The sequence below is a fragment of the Haemaphysalis longicornis genome, unplaced genomic scaffold (genome assembly GCF_048455015.1).
Source record: "Haemaphysalis longicornis isolate Haplotype H1 unplaced genomic scaffold, Haemaphysalis longicornis Haplotype H1 scaffold_5, whole genome shotgun sequence".
In the NCBI taxonomy this organism is placed as follows: domain Eukaryota; kingdom Metazoa; phylum Arthropoda; class Arachnida; order Ixodida; family Ixodidae; genus Haemaphysalis; species Haemaphysalis longicornis.
In genome coordinates, this window is record NW_027526385.1 from 38,136,192 (window position 1) to 38,142,167 (window position 5,976).

Here is a 5,976-nt window from a genome sequence, read left to right on the forward strand (position 1 = left end):
TTCAGAAGAACGGGCTACATAAAGGGGATCGCTTTCTTGGAGTGAGTGAGTGAGTGAGTGAGTGAGTGAGTGAGTGAGTGAGTGAGTGAGTGAGTGAGTGAGTGAGTGAGTGAGTGAGTGAGTGAGTGAGTGAGTGAGTATGTGAGTGAGTGAGTGAGTGAGTGAGTGAGTGAGTGAGTGAGTGAGTGAGTGAGTGAGTGAGTGAGTGAGTGAGTGAGTGAGTCAGTCAGTCAGTCAGTCAGTCAGTCAGTCAGTCAGTCAGTCAGAGTTGTCTTTCTGAGGATGACTACGCCGGGGGTAAAGCTCCAGATATAGTTGATGGTCCATCAGTGCGGGCTATAGAAACATATCTCGAATCAAACATCAACATCAACCTCCATAGAGGAAGGACCTCAGCCGACATCGTAACCCCATATATTTCAGAAACTTCTCGTATCTGAGTTAATGAAACAGACACAAAGATGCTGCAATTGTTGCACCGTTGTCTTTGTACCAGATCGTTCCTTCAATTCGCCTTAACGAAGTGGACGTGACTTCTTCTTTTCTTCGTACTTTTCGAAACAAGACGTTGCAGACACAGTCTATGACAAAACCTGGTTACCGCTCCAGGAGGAGCGTGTTACGCAGCCCACCGTGCACACCGCATGGTGCGTGTAGGAGCGCGCCCCTGCTCCCACAACAAACCAAAATGCTAGGCACGCACAAAGAGTGCGGCGGCTTCCGAGAAAGGCCAGAAGACGATCCGTAGACCACCTCTTTCTCCACTCCGGGTTTACGCGCGGAAGCGTATACTTTCTGCAGTAGCAGAGAGAAACACCCCCTTCTTGCAGCGCTGCGCTCGTCCTCGTGGGCACCCGACGCCGCACTAGGTCAGGTCGCGACGACCCCGCATGTCGCCGGTACGCCCTCACCCTCTTCGATCGTTGTTGTTGGGACGGTGGCGGGCGATTCGCTCCCGAGATGATTTGGAGTCGGCACCGGCACGTCCGTCCGGCGAAGGAATGAAACCGCTGTGGCATGCCGCGAATCGAATCGATGGAAATCGGGTTGTGGGGAGATATCAAGTGTTCGTTTCACAACGCAAGTACTACACCGGTGAAAGCGTGTATAATAAGGTCAGAGGTAATCACCCGTCGTAAATTTCTTGACGAATCTCCTGAGATTAGGGCTCCGTGAGGCGAATCGACCTGTCATCATTTCAGTACAGTTGCGCTGTAGTTAGACGCCCCTGCCATTTTTACAGCACATTCAGCGTGATTAGTAACTGCACTTCAACAATGATCTACAGGGTGGATCAAAAGAAATGCGAACAACGGGGGAAACAGCCCCCGACGCATGCCGCACCGTCTGGCTGCACTACCAGTAAACTGCGTGCCTGCGTAGTTCTTTGAGAGCGTTTGAGAGTGTGGCGTACTGCTTGGGAAAATGCTTCATAAAAGAAGCGACGCCGGTAATTCATTTTTAGTCGACTTTTTATGATCTGGCGCCACTGACCATCCTGTGATCTGGTATACATTCGAAAGTTAAGCGCGCAGCAGGCTGAATTGCAGCTAGCATGATGCCCTTCAACGATCATCCTGCTAAGCGGCGGCGCAGAGCGAAAAGGCGCCTCAACTTAAACGACCGCCGTCGCTTCTTGATCAAGCATTTCCCATAAATGTAGGCCACACTCTCAGACGCTCTCGAAGAAGTGCGCATGCGCGTGGTTTACTGACTTGGCAGCCAAACGGTGCAGCATGCGTCGGAGGCTGTGCGCTCCGTTGCTCCTGTTTCTTTTAATCGCCCCTGTACATATAGCCAACTTTCCTTTGACCGCTAACATATCTGCCACGAGACAGTGCCAGCAGTAGCAGGAAGTGTAATACCGTTTATTTGAGACAAAAATAATCTAAGTTGTGTGTCCATGTCATGGAAGATCATCTTAGTACAGCAGTAGCTAGGTGTTCGCTGCCAAACAGGGAACTTTGAGAACTGAAGCGCAGATGCGGGCTGGATAGCATGTCATCCCACTAGGGATGGGGGCAGAGGAGATATAGGTCAGAGAGAAGGCCTATCGAACACCCCCTAATGATGTGGTGGGGTGTACAAGGAATGGGGTAAAATTTTCAAGGTGGCAGAGTATGCAGTAGGTAGAAGAGGGTGCCGTGTGGCTAAGTTGGTTTGAAATGGGAGGAAGGCTGTATGCAAAGGCCTCTTGCTTGCTGCACTTGTCTCGCGTGGTTGTCGAGCGCAGGGTCCGATGACGTACTGTTAAAGTATATTTTTGACTGTTCGTAGCGCAGTTCGATCTTGTTGCAATGGGGGTGACGAGGTGAAAATACACGGTAGGTATGGGTGCTGGCCCCGGCAGGAGCATGAGGAGGCACCTCACACCAAAGACATGACACCAAGCAGCTCCTGCAGTTTATGCTGCAAGAGCAGCCTCGCGCTACCCCATTGTGACGAGACATGAGATCGAGCAACATAGAAAGGCTCTGCTTTTATGGCTACAGTAGCCAACGTCTGAAAAGAACTCGTTCACAATTTGTGCATACGATGGCGTTACTTCAGATGACAGCTTTTTGCAAGCCTTCGGCATGTGGCTGGAGTCAACATCTACCCTCCAGGATTCCAATCTATTTTGTGACAGATGGGCACAGTTGTCGACAAGGAATATATTCCGCAAACAATTGCAGGTTATTTCGCTCCTTCGTCATTGCCAGGATGGAAATAAACTTGGGCAAAAGAGGACGGGACGACAGAAGAAGACACGCCACACAGCGCAGACACTTCCCTTCCCGTCCTTTTTTTGCGCAATTTTATTTCCATCATGTCAGACCAACTAGCCCGTCAGAGTGCTTTGATGGTCGTTACCACGTTCTGTTCATGCCTCCTCAATTTCTACAAAAAGACATTAAAGAATGAAATCGTCTGATCATTATGATTGCTTCAACCAAGGCAAATGCCTCTTGCTACTCTGATATATGTGTCTATCGCATTTTAGTCTCATGAAGCGATTATCTACGGATGATTTGGATGAGACGGCTAAAATAAAATGCAGAACTAACATAGTGGTAATTCCCAAAATGGTACGTTTCGTATTTCAGGTAAGTAAACAAACGGTTTCTTGTCTTGTCTTTCTTTTTTTTTTCTACCGCTTGTACTTACTGACTAAATTATTTCTTCTGCTTACCTAATTGGTTTTCACGACTAAAACAATTCCTTATTGGCCAATCACCTGAGTGGGTATACTTCATTTGACTTGCGTGACGGCGAACGACATCGGACAGACGACATCCCGGGCCCCTAAAGGGATCCGCAGTAAAAATGTATCACAATTTGCCATGTTCCCAATATAGTCAAGCTGGCCCGCAACATAAAGAAACAGGCAAATGAACAACTGATGCTTGTTCTGAGAGAACTGGTGCGCGAAGGCGATTCGACTTAGGCTTTCTTCTGCAAGGTCGTTGCCTTGCTTGAGCGGAGAAAAATAAGGACGGTGAGATTTCACACCAAAAATCATCACATTCCTTAATGCTCATTTTATGCAGGTATACTACTTCGAGTTCCGGTATTGCTCTGAACACACTCCAAAGAGAAGAATTTGGGCGCAGTGAAATCAAAACTACCTTTGCTGTTTCTTCAAACCTGCTACCATGAAACGGGCGTTTACCGTTTGCATTATCTATCAGAGCTCCTTTGTTTCACACGCTGTTTCACACTCCCATAAAAAATGATCGCGCGGTAGAGAATCGGGCAGATCATCGCTGTTCGTCGCTTATAATCTTTCGCTTTGTATCGTCCGCTTCCCCCAGCACCGCCTTGCATCGCGGTGCGGATATTACAACACCGAAAGAACGCGTATTCCTCTTTATATTCTGCCCCCAAGCCATTCTTGCGTACTACGGCGACGCCCCAACGAGATATGAGGAATAAGTACGCCGCGGGCGGGCTTCAGCTCTGCGTAAGCCTCGGGGCGTGCGCGAGGCGCACTGCAGAAAGCTCATATCCCCCCCCCCCACCCCTATCCCTCCACCGGAATATCGGGGAACGTTCGATGAAAGGATGAATTTCGTGGGTGGCAAGGCGAGAACATCGTGTAATCTTCAAAGCGTGTAATACGGCCCGAAGAACTGACCACGGGCAAGCGAGTGGGAGCGACAGCTCAGACACTCATTTGTATTCGTATAACGCACCACTTATTCCTTGTGGTGCGTTATAAGCGAGCTATTTCCGTACCGGATGTTAAAGACTAAGTAAAACAAAACTAGAAGTGGGGCGTCGTGATCGAGTTCACATTCGAGTTGGTCTATCTACGCTTCTTGAAGTTAACCTTTAAAAGGTGACCTTTGGCACGCTATGAGTATTGTAAGGCGCCCTTGTGCGTGCATCCTTGTGTGTACGAACGAGAATGTGCTTGGCCTACAAGGGCAGTGCGGCATCGGGTCTTGGCAGCCCCGCGTCGCTGTTATTGTTGAGGGGCCTTCGAAGCAGTGCTGAGTTCCGTTCGAGCTAGTCAGGGCATCTCCTTTGTGTGGAGACGCAGAGACGCGTAAAAATAGAAGGCCAACAAGAGTACTGACGGAGGCCACAAACGTAGAACAGATACAGAGTATGCATAAGCAAAGCAACCGGCGTGGTGTCTTGAGCTACTGGCTTGGCACAGTTGTGCATTTAAAGGGACCCTGCAACACTCTTTGAGCAGTGCAAGTAAACCTGCGCAACGTTTAGATTACACTGCCAGGAATACCTGAGCCAAATATTACACGTGCACGTGAAGCGGTGAGCGCGCAAATCGATGTGAAAGACGCGGAAAAACAAACCGCTCTCTCTTCAGTTGTCCTCATTATGCATGGCCCGAGGGACGTCACATAGGCCATGGCTGCCCGATCGGCTGTCACTGGTCAACTTCGCGGCTAGATTCTTCCATTTCCGTCGTCGTCATCGATGTGTACGAACCTCTTCTATGCCTGAACCTGTAGGCACAGTTTTGCCGTTTATTTTGTGTTTTGAGTGCGCGCGGAGTTTGAGTGATGAGCTCAATACTTCCCTTTCAACGGGACCACTCGACTACAAACGTTTATTGCTTCAAAAACGCCCTACGAGCCCGAGCGCGCACTTGCGAGCAGGCACCCATGCCTGCTTTTTTGTGGCACCAGACCGGAAATAGGCCCCTCCGCGTTGCGGAGAAAAGGAGAAAACTCCCCGGCATGTGATATATCGAAGGCCGCCGAAGAGAACGCCGCGAGCCACCCCCCTCTCCGGGAGAGAGCGCGCAGCTTTCGTCGCGTTGCCCGCGGTCGAGTTGAGAGGGAACGATTATGCGCGATTTCTCATCGCGCGTAGTTTCGTTAATTGTGGACGGATTTTCATAATTCTTGCGGGAGGAGATTTCTGGGACAATAGACTTTATCCCAAAACACATTACTCGTAGTCGATGGCAAGTGTTGCAGGGTCCCTTTAAAAACCACGCCAAAACGAATTCTAATAATGTGAACCACGGGATTTTTTTGAAAGCGTGGCGGAGAGTTTCCCAAGTTGGAACTCGCTCTTTGGGAAGTAACGAGCGATACTTTATTCTATTCTTAATGCTGGAAGTAGAAGTGTATAGCCAGACATAAGATCCAGATAAAAGATTCGCTCAGTCGGCTGGCTTAACTCTTCGCTCTCGAAGATTCCGTACAGAATAAATGTAAGGCTGATCGCAAGAGACCATTCTTGAAATACCTGCTTTGGTTTGTCGCACTACTCTTCAAACGGCTATTTTTTGCTGTAGTTGCTGCGAAGGAAAAGAAGCCGGGTTATATTGCTTTATGGCGGCCGGGATTTCATGGGCGCTGCAAACAGTGACCTGGTTTTGAAACAGTAAAAGCGTATCACTGTTTTGTAGCTGGTGCTGAATAGATGGAATGGGAAAGCCAACTTGCTGTCCACTTGCAATTTTTCAGAGTTTAGGCTCCTTCCCAATTCAGCATTGCGATGTTCGGCCAAAACAAA